Raw genomic sequence first — 14,650 nt, 5'->3', positions numbered from 1 at the left:
AATGCTGCACTACATCCTCCCCCATTTTTCCTGAGATCTCAGCGGTTATTTTGGAGGAACACCATGAAAATTGTTGGGGTTAGGAGCTGTGCTTGGCTTGAGGGTAGCAGCTGCTCGAGATGGTCTCCTGATGCCCTGAGGAAACTTTGTATTTTCAGATGGATAAGTTCACTAACACTAATGCTGCTCAGAGCATCAATAATTTCCACTCCATTAAGTTTATTCCTTCAGAAGGAGTGGGAGCACACAACACAGTGGGGGGGCCAATAGCAGTATGAATCAGTGGTAAGCCATGCTGTTGGAGGCAGAGGGACTGGAGAGTGGGATGGATTGGGAAGTTATGCTGCAGGGATGATCCTAAATCTGCTACATAAGGGGCAGGATTTCCCATGGATCACTGGGCTCCATCTGTTTGGTATCTAATGTCCTGTGCTACTTCTGCCTGGCCAATAAGCCCCTCCCAGAATGGACAATTTGTTGGGATTTCCATTTTCAGAGTTTTAGAATAATTCCCCCATATGTCCTGATTGCTTTCACTGATGCTGACCATATGGCCATTTGTGCTATTAAACATCAAGCTCAGTGAAGACAACAGTGAAGCCATTTGAGAGCAAAATCCTTACTTCCAAAATCCAGACTAACATGGCTACCGCTCTGATACTTAAGGGATGAGCATCTGCAACTCCCACTGAACTCCATAGGAGCTGCAGGTGTCTCTAAAGAAGTTCTGAGGCCCCTCAGCTCCCATTGAAGTCTGTAAAAAGGCCAAGCATTGTGAATCTGCAGGATCAGGCCTGTATTTTAGAAGGCAGAAGTATTATGTTAACCAGGATTCCAATACTACCTGGTGTTGAGAGCCTCCTGCAAGGTGGTAGTTGCCCCTGACCTGTATTGACTACCCAGGGGGAGTTGAGCGCTCTCAGGATCAGACCCCAATAGATTGTGTGTGCTCTTAGAGGAAAAGAAAACCTACTTTTTCTTTCAAATTCATTTATACTGAAACACCACAAAGAAACATTGGACAGTTTCTTGAATGCTACTCAGTTTTGTGTTGCAGTATAAGGGGGATGGGTGTTGGGTGGGTTTAAAAATGTTTTAATCGCTCAGTTACAATGAGCCTGTTGTAGTCATTTCTGGGACGACTGGGCCTGATTCTCCTCTCACTCACAATGGTGGGATTTAGGTGCAATGCCACTGAAGTCAAGGAGAATCACGCTCATTGTCTGCAATGGGTTTTTTCCCACTAGGTTTAACTGCATTAAACTGCAGTTTGATTTTTTTTAGTATTGGGATTGACACAGCTGTGTTTTAAAGTCAATAAGATTGCACAGACAGAGAAGGCCAAATATGTCAGGGATTAGAGTTTATATAATGTAGCTGCTGGGTTGGATTGGTTACTCATTGATTGGGACAAACGCTCTCATTTCCAAGTGCTGCTACTTCCTACTTTGTAAAACACAGTAGGTGGAAATGTGCATTTGATTAATTAATGAAATACTGGATTAAAGTTGAAAATATTAAATATTTAATTGCTAGAAGAGGAACAGGTGTGGTTGAAAGATATTCATCAAGAGGGGCGACAGAGTCCATTAAAACGTTCATGGTTTGCCACCTGCTTCTATCTAATGAAAGCCAAACCTGAGCAGTCACATGAGATTTCAGAGTTTTATTGCTATTGGGCTTGATTGTTGGAAGAGCCCTGGACTTCAGTGGGACCTGAGAACACTCAGTTCTCAAGCAGCGTGCAGGACTAAAATAGGTCAGTTTTCCTCTGCATACACAATACAAGATGAACAGGCCATAGCCACTGAGTTTTTCTTTTCCCCAGGGGTGTTCCACCCCCGCTTTCCCCAGAGGTCCCATCCCCACTCCACCCCCTACCCCGAGGTCCTGCCCTCACTCCACCTCTTTCTGCCCTAGCTCCATCCCCTCCCTGAGGCCCCCTTCAGCTCGCTGTGCTCTGCACTCCCCAAACCCCTCCCCCAGCTGCCGATGAGCTGTTTGACGGCGTCGCTGATGAGCTGTGGCTGGAGGGTGCAGAGCACCCATTATTTTTTTCCGTGGTGCTCCAGCCCCGAAGCACCCAAGGAGTCAGTGCCTATGGAACATGCCACTGACTGTTGAGTAAGTCACTTCTCCTATACTTTCAACTTGAATGATAAAACTAAGCTTGCCAAAGACTCTCATATGTTTAAAGAAGTCCACGTGCACATATATGGACACTTTTTTGCACATACAGGCAAAAACAACAAGCTATACACTCTGGAGATGGGGCAAACAGTTCCTCAACCTTCCCTGTCTCAAATATCAAACTAGAAATATTTCTTTCATTCAGATGTGATTGATTTTACTCCATTGATCAAGAGATTTACAATCTGTTTAGAGTAAATTCTCATATACTGTAACTCAGTGTGTAGTGAAGAGGAATGAAAAGCCCACGTGTATCAGTGCATCATACTGTGTAGATTGCTATTCTGGTTCATGCAAGCCTCTGCCTAGACTGGGGCCTGATCCTAGCTGCAGCCATTGTTTATGTGAGTCAAGAGGAGTACTTGTATTAATAATGGCTGCAGGACTGGGTCCGGAATGGAGCTGGTCAGTAGGAAAAAAAATGACTTCACTAAATAAGGCTCAGTCTTACAGCACTTATTATGTGAGTTTAACTCCCACTAATCATCTAGGAGCAAATGTAATAAGGTTCCACTGTTTATGGTGCTGGAGTTGGACCTAACTGAAAAGCAGTTAGATGCTAAATATACAGGATGAATTATTTTTGATAGTGCACACAGTGTGTGGAGTACTTAATTACTGCCTGCTAGGGACATCAATTCACCTCCAATTGGAAGGTGACCCCTAAAAATTAATTTTGTCACCTGTCCACATCATATTAGCTGCATTTGGAGGACCAGTGGGACCTGTGCTCCTTGGAAGTGGGCTAGAAGTTTGAGGGGAGTGAAAATGTAGGGGAGAGGGGAACAGAGAGGGGAATGGAGGTGAGAGAAGTGATGAGGAATAAACTGAAATGTTTAAAAAGGGATAAAAAATATGACAAATAGTCTGAAAGAAAACATGGACACAGAGAGATTCTCAGCAAGGGAGAGAGGGAAATACCCAGAGACCCCTTGTTCCTCTCCAGAAAGCTTGTTCTAGATACACTTTGAATCATTGATGTTTCTAGTAATTTCCCTGATTTTTGGATGGGAGATGGGCTGACATCTCTCCCACAGACCTGACCCACTCCGGATGCTATAGACTGACTTCATGTTTCACTTTGGAAAAGTCCATTCCAAAGTAAGAGTGTCCAAGACTAAAATGGTCATCCCAAAGTGAGCATACATGTCTCACAATTACTAAACCTATTCACAGGCATGAATCACTCAGTGTAGGGGAAATCTGCCCCAGGGGTTCAAACCATGCTTCATATTTATTAAGTGTTGCTTCAGGCTGCACTGATGGAAAGATTGTGCCCGTGAATTTATAATGTAACTAAACCAGCAGCACTGCATGCTTTGTTTAGTGCAAGGAGAGCTGTTCTCCCTGGATTGTCAGGAGAATTTAGAGACACGATAAAAAAAATCTCTGCTACTCAGACAGGCCTTGGTCTAGTCTGGATAAGTGTTGTACAGAATGCCAAGAAAGTTAATTGATTAATTAACAGCAACCAACATAATCTAAAGAAGAGCAAATTAAAGAGAGGAGGAAAACGCATCCTTAAAGGAAGGATAAGATTTGTCCTTGTTAACTGGCTGCAGCTTAGGATCACCATTCTCCCTCTGTACAGAGATATTTGCCAGAAATTTAAAATGTTTTCATGCCCTATTAACTGGGCTGCTAATATTTTAACAGCAGTAGAGTACTCCATGAATAACTGTACTATGCCTTAGGACTGGTGCCAGAGCCTACAACCTTTACTCACAAGAGAATCACTTGCACAAGTATACTCAGTAGGATTTTTCAGGAGATCTCTCATTGTTACACTCTCACTAGTGGCCGTGGGAGTTCTAATGCAGACAGGGTACATGTTTTTATCGCCACGTTATCCATACCTGATCTGAGCAGAGTTACTGTCCACAGAAGAGATGCAGAATGGACAATAGCAGTGTAAGCTTCCCTACATTGCCCTGCTATTATTGATATTACTGTTGTGCTTAGGAACCTAATCAAGGACCCAGGCCTCATTGTGCTAAGCATTGTATGGGCAATTCAGAAGTAGTATGGTCTAGTGAATAGAGCACCCTCTTGAGACTTAAGAGACCTGGGTTCTACTCCAGCTCTGCTGCTGATCTGCTGTGTGACATTTGGGCAAGCCACTTTCCCTCTGTGGCTCTGTTTCCCCTGCCACACTCTGTCTTCTTATTTATTCAGATGGTAAACTCTCCGGGCTTGGGGGAAGGGGTGGAGTGGGGGCTGGGCCTGGGGCAGGGTGTGTGTGTGTGTGTGTGTGTGTCCTGGGCCCCACTGCCCTACTCAAGGCAGTGACTGTCTCTCCCTGCACAAAGGGGCACAGTCTCAGTTGGGGTCCCTGTGCACTATTGTAATACATACAGTAAATAATAACCATATGAAAATCAAGTTGGCTTTAATTTTCCATATCAAATATCTACCTTGAATGGTTAGTGACTTTATTTCTTCCTTAGATTTTTGAATGATACACTACTAATGCACTTGACTCCATCTGCTGTTTTTTCTTGCGTTTCTTAATTTAATGCATGTCATTGTAATCCTCTGACAAGGAAAAGACAATATAGGCTGCATGCCTGGAATGTGTACATTGTTCCATAACTGTGTACTAGAAGGTTGTTGGGACATGTCTAAGACCCAGAGACAGCATTCTATGTGGCTACTTAGCCACTTAGCAACTTAGGAAAACAATAGCATCATTTTAATATCAGTTGCATTTTGAATGTGTTTCCCTTTTCCCTATGCAAAGGGGTTTTGGCTCCACATAATTGTTTAAAACACATTCAGATTGAAGTTTCCGATTTCAGGATTTAGGGGAAAAAGCCCAAGAGTGTAACAGGTGTCTCATTTACCATAACATCTACATTTTGGAGGTGGTATTTGGACACTATGCCATCACTCCAGGTCTTCTTATCATTTTCCTGCCACTTCAAAGATGTGAAATGACAAGGTTCGGCTTCAGACAAACAGCATGGATGTGCATTGTCCCATTCAGTGCTGGCTAGTTCGTTTAAACCAGATGTTCTTACCTGTAAATTCCTCTAGAGTAACAAACTGGTATTTTCTAAAGTTTTGTGAATAAACCAGAAGCCTCTTCTTCTTCTTCCAGTTATTGTCCCTATGGTATTCCACTGCAAGATGTGGCACCACCTGGGCACTCTTGACTGGAGATTTTTGTCAGCAGTGTCCATGAGTCTAGGCATCCTTGTGCTCCAGCACAAGTGTACATAGGGGAAAGTGGATCTGCCACTGCTCCAGTTCCTTCTCAACTGCCTGCAGCTTGAGATAGAGCATTGTGATGTCCATTATAGCCAGCCATGCCACTTGCTGACTTTTCTCTCATTGTTCTTTATGTTTTCTTAGTAATTTCTTTTCTCTCTTTTTGTGGGGGTGGGGTGGTTAATTTGGCACAATTTTGTGCTCCACCTCGCCCCTCTCCCCCCCTGCCCCTTCCTCCCCTGTTCCCTTCTTCATTTTGCCCAGTGTGGGCCTTTGTTCTATCTCGGGCTTCAATCTGCAGCCTCTTCCAACAGGTTATGCCCAAGACCCCGGCTTCAAGCCCTGTCAGACAGGTCTTTTCCCCTCAGGTATTCAAGCTGCCTCTGCTGCCTTGGAGAGACTCCTATTCCCTGCTCAGGTTTCAAAGCAGGTCTCAAAAACTTAGGGAGGACGGAGACTAAAACTATTGTTGATGCAGTGTTCTCCGAGAACTGAGGGCTCCGAGTCTCCTTCCTGTACATTGGCTTCGGCTGCTCAGAGAGACCCGATGACCATTCCTGCTGTGGTAAGCAAAGACTCGGGGAGAGAGGGTGCCTTCAGAGTCATCCAGACTGCCAAAAAAGAAGAGACCCTATAGTCTAGAATGAGAATCCAAGAGAAGGGGAAAGCCACCTTCTTAGACTGGGTTTAAGGAGACCTTGTGTCCTGGCATAGGTATTGCTGAGGCTTCTACTTCCTCTAGTACCAAGACCCCAGCACGAGCTAAAAAGATCATGCCAGGTTCTGAGAAGCCATCTGGTAAACAACCCTGAGCAGCATTGACACCAATACCGGACTCAGTGTCTCCGAAGCACAAGGACTCTTCTATGAACAAGGCTAAATTGTCTTCAGACCATGGGTGGAGAGTACATGGCAGACTGCCCCTCAGTACTATCTAGGCTTCCTGGTATTATTCAGGTATCATCATCCTTTTCCCACAAGACCTTTGGATCCTGAAGAACCTGAGTTACCTTTGCTGAGTGGTACTGAGAGATATTCCTCCCTAGTACTGAATTACCTTCTGGAGTTAAGTTACCCTCCTGGATCCAGGAGATTGGTTTGTCTCTCTTTACCTGCCGGACACTTATTTTCATATAGGCATGCACCCATCTCACAGATGTTTCCTACATTTTGTAGTTGTCAGGGACCACTACCAGCATTGTGTCCAACCCTTTGGCCTCTCCACTGCCCTAAGAGTTTGTATTAAAGTCTTCTAGGTCATCGCAGCCCAACTCCCAATGTAGTTTCAAACAGAACTACATCAACACAAACTAGATATATTTTAGAGTATTGCAGCAGGGTCTAGGAGTGCAGCACAATTGTGCACTTTACAAATCATGCCCCTCTTGTGCACTTTGTCAGCACTATATGAAAGGTTCCTCATCTGCTAAATTAACAAATGTAAACAGTGTATCTAGTATGAAGGTACATGCATTAGATTCTGATTCTAATTTTATGTCCTTACTGTGTCAGTGCTATCACTTCCCCTAATTCCAAAGCAAACTTTCTGTCTTTCTATTGCAGCTTCAAAAGCTCCAGGACTCTGCTCTTTTCCAGATACTCAGTGTTTATCTGCCTGAACTTCTTAAATGTGGCCCCAGTCCTACCCCACTGAAGTCAATGGGAGTTTTGCCATTAGTAAACCTATTATGCTTGGCATTTTCACATGGTGGCCTCTTCATTCAGGGCCAGAATATAACTTCTATGTCTGTTTGGATTGTCTCTGAAAAAAAAAAAAAAAAAAAAAGAGAGAGAGAGAGCACTCTTCCAAGAGTCAAGTAGATCTTTCAGACTTAAAAATAGTTTGGTTAATTCCATTTCTTATTTGCATTATTTTGCATGAAAACAATTTTATCCCCCCAAAGAACCCAGCAAAAAATTCCACTCTATGCTCCTGCTCTTCTGTAGCTTTCCCAGAAGCTAATTAATTTGTTTACTGTGCCTTGCAAGTCCAAGTTCCTTTTATAAATTAACTTGTAGCTGCCCCTCTGCTTGGCTGCTCTCCACCTTCTCCCTTGGCTCAAAATGAATGATACCAAGACTGTCTTTGAAACAAGTCAGGAATGTGAGGCTTTTTGTTCAAACAGCAGCATCACCAGTGAAATCTTTCTCCCCCTGCCAGCTGGAATTGTGCATCATTGGGGATTGTAGATTAAAATTCTGGTGAGTTCTTCCTTTTTGAAAAAAAAAAAATCATCTGTAACTTTGCCTGGGTTTGGATACAATTTGAATCTCTTTGGAAAGTGGGTCAGCATTAAGGAGCTTGGCACTGAAGCTTTCGAAGAATTTGGTTTCTTTTTATTTTGGTAACTAATTAAAACCACTGCGATCATCAGGTTTAAGTGCAGTTTTAAAAGGGAAATACCGAATCAGGTCACTGGATGGGCCCTCTCTGACTCTACCAAGCTTTAATACCTTCTGTGAATACATCCAAGAGGTTCTGTGCTGAGGTGGGTTAGCTGTGTGAATATCTATGTTATGTTTAAGAGCTCCAAATGTCTTTAGCCAGTTTGCTTTATCTGCTTAAGTGAACTGTTTGCAAAGATGTTGCTCATTATACATGCATCATAAATAATAAGAGTGTTGTGTAAATGTCAGGTGCTCCATATTTGGTCCTATAAACATAGGGTGGTTTTTAAACAATTGGCAGAGTTGCACTCATGTACAGAACATTTATTATATGTGAACTCTTAGCGGCTACTGCTGCTTTTTCCATTGCATTGAAGTGTTTGTAAGAGAGTTCTTAGGCTCCCAGGGCTGAAAGTATTTGCCTGTCTTTATGATGTATATCTTGCTACTGACAGCACAATCTGTGAAGACAGATGGAGTCTCTAGCAGCATTTCATTTTGGTGGTCCCTCTGCTATCAGTTAAGAAAGATTTCACAGGATGTATAGTTTTGAGCTAGAGGATGAGTGGCATGAAAGCTTCACTGAAGCAATGGGCAGCTTTTATTACACCCGTCAAACAAGGCATCAACTAGTACTTGCTTCTCAATGAGTCTTTGTGGAGGTCTTTCAAAAAGCAACTGACCAGTGTTTTCCCTTGGACAGTACACTGCCCCTTGTTTGTGTTGTGTAATTGCATTAGAAATGATTTACTCAACATGTATTTCAAGCCTGTGAGCAAAGTCAGCCCATAATGCTTTAGGATGGGGAGCTTTATTTATTTATTTAAAGTGAAGTTAGTGCAGGTGAAAAGTGCTAGATTGGCTGGGGTCCTCTGTTTAGCCTCAGAATAGATAAAGCACAGGGAATGACAGCAGCTGCTGGTGCACCTTAACCATATCCTAGAGGGACCTAGAGGGATTGCCACTGCATGAGTGAACAGTTCAGTCTTCATGGCTCAGTGTCAATTTGGGAAAACTGTCTGTGTAATTTGTGAATTCTGTGTGAGATTATGAACTCTCTATATGTATCTTTGCCAAGCTGCAAACTCCATTTTGCCTTCTTAGTGTCCCTTTGCCTCCATGGTAGACTGCCTCTGGGGGGAGGGATAGCTCAGTGGTTTGAGCATTGGCCTGCTAAACCCAGAGTTATGAGCTCAATCCTTGAGGGGGCCACTTAGGGATCTGGGGCAAAATCAGTACTTGGCCCTGCTAGTGAAGGCAGGCGGCTGGACTCGATGACCTGTCAAGGTCCCTTCCAGTTCTAGGAGATAGGATATCTCCATAAATTTAAATTCAAAAGGTGGATGGCAGAGGGCTAATGTTAATTTATGTGCCTGCCATACCTCTGAAATGTAATAGTTCTAGACAAGACTGGCTGCCAACCAGGAGAAATGGTTTAGCAGGGTAGAGGTCACCTAACAATGAAGTCACCTGGGAAGATTCTGTGGTCACCTGCTCATGCTGCCCAGGGAGTCACCTGACAGAAGAGACTGGATGTTTATAATGGGCAGAAGTAGCCTTTGCTCTTTCAAGGGAAGCTAGAAAGGGAAAATATGTGTAGAGTTTATTTTTTGTATGGATATTGCATGTGTGATTAAGTAAAGAGCAACTGCATTGTAGAACTCTGGGCAAAGTGTCTGTGTATTATATGCTACAGCCACAACGTGCCTCCTGAGAGAGTTAAACTGTAACCCAGAAGGCTCACACCTTCAGTGAGATTCTGGGAGAAGGTGTGTTTAAGCTACTGGGGTATCCTGGGGATCAGTGCTCCTTCTGGAGGCCTAGGCCGGTGGGTTGAGGGGCTCTTTGAAGAAGAAACAAAACAGAGTTGGTGCCCCAGTAATGTGCCAGAGGGGCCAAGGGATGTAACGATGTGCAACCTGCTGAGACCCAGGGAAGTTTAAAATGCCAGGGGAAACCAGAGATGGGATTTCCCTCACAGCAATGTGGTGGGAAGCCATCAGAGGAGCCTGACCATATCTGACACACCGCTCACTCGATGGTGCCTCTGCTGAGCTTAGCATCATGTTGTTAATTAACACCTATTTTGATGGTGGCTTTTTGTGATGGATGCTAATATGCAAACATTGACTCATTACTGACCTGTGTTGGATTCAAACCAGTGGCCTAGAGGAGATAGTCTTGTTATCGTAGGGTTAGTCCCCGAAGAGTAATCTAGTTCCTTCGAGTTTTATTTATTTTGAATGTAAAAAGCATGTCCAGTTCTGACGCTGAAGTACAGTGTTGCTACGAGTGGTTGAGTATGGCGTTGTAAGAGGTACCATGAAAAATTATCAGTTGTGCATGTTCCTTTTGGATGACTAGATGCAGGGCCGGCTCCAGGCACAAGCCTAGCAAGCAGGTGCCTGCGGCGGCCAATGAAGAGGGGGGCGGCACGTCCGGCCGTTCGGTGGCGGGGCTGTCACTCCCTCTCGGAGTGAAGGACCTGCCGCTGAATTGCCACCGTGGAATGAAGCGGCGGTAGAGCTGTCGCCGCTTGCGATCGCGGCTTTTTTTTTATTATTATTATTTTCTGCTTGGGGCAGCAAAAACGCTAGATGGAAATTATGTAGGGACAACTTATTCTGTTTTATGCTCCAGCTGTCTCCTGTCAATCCACCTCCTTTCTTCTCTTTTTAATCATATTCTTGTTCTCCCCGTTTATTTCATTCTTGGCTTCTCTCCCTGTGCTATCTTTTCTTTCTTGCTCTGTGTTTTTCTCTGTCTTTGTATCTTCACCTTTTCTTTGTTCCTGGGTTTTACTCCACTATACCTGTTTGCCTGTTTTTTTCCTCCATCTCCTCCTCCTCTTCACTTCAGTTACCCTTTGCTTTTCTCCTTCTATCACATTGTTTTCCTCACTTTTTCCTCTGCTCAGTTTGCTTTTCCTCTCCGCTTCCCTTCTCCTCCTCACTCTATCCCCTCCTTTTCTCTAGTTCATTTTTCCTCTTGACTTTTGAGACAATGGCACATTTAAAAAAAAAAAACTTCATCTTTCCTAGATAAACAGATTTTAAAAACACATACACAACCCCCTAAATGTTAAACCCAATCCCAGCTAACATTAAATCAAGAGTGAATCTGGCCACACTGTGCAATGGCAGGGGAGCTACACAGAGTGATTGGATTAACAGCTGGTGCTAACAAGCTGTACCATGTAGCTGCCTTCCCACAGCATTACCAGCTCCAGAGTTAGCAGCACTCAAGCTTCAATCCATTTCCCCAGATGGGCCAGCTCGCTAGAGCTTAAAGTATTATTGAACTTGAGCTAGAGATTTTTGTATGTGGACTGGAGTCAGGTTAGGGGCAATAATTGAGTTCTACCTTGAGATACACTGCAGTGAAGACAAGCCTAGGCTATAATGTATTATTGACAGTGACCCTAATTTGACTCTTTTCATTAAACACCTGAACCAAAGCCCACTGAAGTCAATGGAAAGAGTACCACTTCAGATGACTTTGGATAGGGTCCTAGAAATAGAAACCCACAAAACACTTAAGAACATGCTTAATATGAGGGATCTTGATAAACTGGAGAACTGGGCTATAGACAGCAAAATGAAATTCAACAAAGACAAATGTAAGGTGCTACACTTAGGGAAGAAAAACCAAATGCACAAATACAGAGTTGGGGGAAAGCTGAGTTGGGAGCAGCACTGCTGAGAAGGATCTGGGAGTTGTGGTTGATCACAACCTCAACATGAGTCCACAGTGCGATGCTGTTGCCAAGGCCGGCTCTGGCTTTTTTGCCGCCCCAGGCAAAAAAGCCTCCCGTGCCCCCATCCCCCCCTCCAACGCAGCAGGGGAGGGCGCCGAGCCCGGCCGTGGGCCGCTCTCCCCGACCAGCCGGAGCGCCACGGAGAGGGTGGAATGCCCGCCGTGGCTCCACTCTCCCCAGCGGCCAGAGCACCGGGGGAGGGCGGCAAGCCCGCTGAGGCTCCGCTCTCCCTGGCGGCTGGAGCGCCGGGGGAGGGCGGCGAGCCCACTGCGGCTCTGCTCTCCCCGGAGACGGAGCGCCGTGCCGCCCCCCTCCAGGTGCCGCCCCAAGCACAAGCTTGGTGGGCTGGTGCCTGGAGCCGGCCCTGGCTGTTGCCCCCCCCCCCCAAAAAGGCAAATGCAATTTAGGTTGTATTAACAGAGGCATAGCATGCAAGTCACGGGAGGTGATAGTACCACTCTATGCTCTGCATTGGTTAGGCCTCGGCTGGAGCACTGCGTCCAGTTTGGTCACCAGTGTATACAAGGATGTCGAGAAACTGGAAAGGATCCAGAGGTGAGCGACAAAGATGATCAAAGAGATGGGATGTAAACCATATGAGCAAAGGCAGAAGGAACTGGGTATCTTTACTTTGGAAAAGAGATTAACAGGGGATACAATTCGGTCTTCAGATACTTGAAAGGCTGCCATAAAAAAGATGGAGAAAAGTTGTTCTCTTTTGCCACAGCAGGCAGGACAAGAGGCAATAAGTTCAAACCACAGTTTAGCACTACATACCACACTTGAGCTACACAGAGTGACTGGATTAGCAGCACAGGGTATGTCTACCGTTGGAGCTGGAGAGGTAGATTTCAGCTCAGAGAGACATACCTCCGCTAACTCTGATCAAACTAGCATGCTAATATAGAGTGTAGCTGTGGTGGCATGAGTGGCAGGATGGACTGGCTGCCTGACTACATGCCTAGCATCTTGGATGGGTATGTACAGGCCTGCCGACAGGAATTCCGGGCCCCAGGGCCAGGGCGGAAATGATGAACCTGTCACTTCCATGACATCCTGTCACTTGTGGGACTGACCCCATGCCGGCCTGCGGGACCCGGCTCCGCAGCGGTCGCGTGCACCTAGGAGCCCTGTGGCCCACCTGGGCAATTTAAAAGGGCCCGTGGCTCCCGGCCGCCACTACTACGGGAGCGTCACCGGCCAGGGCCCCCAGGCCCTTTTAAGTCACCCGGGCTCCTAGGCATTTGCCCCCTTTGCACCCCACCCCCATCAGCGGGCTTGGCTATGTACTTGGAATGGCTAGCCCACAGCACTGCAGCTACACTCTTTTAGGGTGCTAGCTCTACCAAAGCTAGTGTGGGTATGTCTCCTTGAGCTGGATTTTACACCTCCTCTGCCAAGGGCAGACATACCCACAGAGTGATTGGATCAGCAGTTGATGATTGGTGCTAACTTGAGCTCTAGCCTGTTGTTGCATTCCCACTGCATTAGGATCCTTCTAGTAACTGTTCCAATGAAGACTACCCTGAGGAACAGAAATAATGGACATGATCTGTGCAAAAGTATTGGACTCTTCATTTTTAAAAGGGTCTGATGACTGCTGAGTTTTGGTGAATTACTTTTTACCACTACAGATGTCAGCAGTTTCTGGTACCATTAAATATCAATACACTTAGAAATATGACAGGAATCTCTTGAAATCTGCATTAGTTTCCTTTTGCTTATATAGCAATGTCTTTTGGTGTGGCTAATGTAACTAAATATTAATAGAGCAGAATAGGGTTTGAGACATGCAAACCAGATGTACAGTAACTCTTTATGTAAAGCCCAGATACTGACAAAAGACATTCATTTGATTGGGGCTGGTGTGCTAGCCAGGCTTGGATTTACTTACTTAGAAAGAAGAGTGACAGTTATACTGATAAAGGTGATTAATCATTATTCCTTCCTATAAAACAATTCTGTTCAGTTAATCTGAAACCAGCTCCTAACAGATAGTATCTTCGACTAACAAGCATAGCAGGACAAAAAGAAAAGGATTTAGGAGGTATGATAGTTTGGTACATTGAGAATGAGCCTGGTTCTTTTCTCAGGTATGCTGGTGTAAATCAGAAATAATGCCACTGGAGTGGCCCCGGCATAAAATTTGTGAAATGTCAGACTGAGACTTATTTCAGTTCTGAACAAACAGCTGATATAGATAAGTGATACCTTAAATGTAGTAACGGATTCAGTTTTATAAAGCTACAATATGCAGGAAGTCATACCAGCTTACAGGCTCCAAACATGCATTTTAAAAGGTTAATAGGGCAAGTACACCTGTAGCCCGACCAATTTGCACTGTAATCCCACCAGCCCTCACAAACTCCACATCAGACCAGGTCAGTACCTGGTTAAGGATATGTCTACACTGTGATAAAAAAACCCACGGAACTGAATCTTAGAGCCTGGATCAGCTGAGTCGGGCTTGCAGGGCTATTAAATTGCAGTGTCTATGTTCGGACTTGGGCTAGATCCTGGCTCTCAGAGCTTGGGCTCCAATTTTGTAACCCCACAGCCTGAGCTTCATGAGCCTAAGTCAACTGACCTAGGCCAACCATGCCGCGGGCCTTTCTAGTGCAGTGTAGACATACCCTAAAAGATCTTCAAGCTACTAGCAGGAAAACACATTAGTGATTTAGAAGGAGGTGCTTTTCCCTTTGAGTCAGTAATGAATTGATGTCCAAGCCTGGTGTTGGGGGAGCTGTCCACTTGCAGGTGATGTCTTTAATGGTAAAATGGTCTGGATCTCTGCTTTATCCAAAAGACCCCAGGGTACTTTTTGTGTTAGCTGGGATGATAATCCTAGCATCCTGCCAAAATTTCAACTCAAGTAATTCCATTCTGCCACCCTACATTTTCTGTTTTCAAATGAATAAGATAGTCTTCACTTTCTGTCCTAAAGAGATGACTAGTTGACTTGTGCTGTTATAACAACTGCTGTATTCAGTGTTGCATGGAATGACCCCCTGTACATTTCCTGTTACGCACCAGTTCATGGAAAATATTGGATAAAGTTGCCAGGCATTAGCATGATCCTGGAGCTATTCATGGATCGGGTTCTAA

General features: G+C 44.8%; 1 protein-coding gene across 3 annotated transcripts in view; it reads left to right on the top strand.

The window, feature by feature from the left end:
- SHROOM1 (shroom family member 1) overlaps positions 1 to 14,650 on the top strand; it is a 76,898-nt gene that overhangs the window by 37,589 nt on the left and 24,659 nt on the right. The window lies entirely within an intron of this gene.

This window comes from Malaclemys terrapin, chromosome 8 (assembly GCF_027887155.1).
Source record: "Malaclemys terrapin pileata isolate rMalTer1 chromosome 8, rMalTer1.hap1, whole genome shotgun sequence".
NCBI lineage: Eukaryota > Metazoa > Chordata > Testudines > Emydidae > Malaclemys > Malaclemys terrapin.
This window is presented reverse-complemented; position numbering and strand designations above follow the sequence as displayed.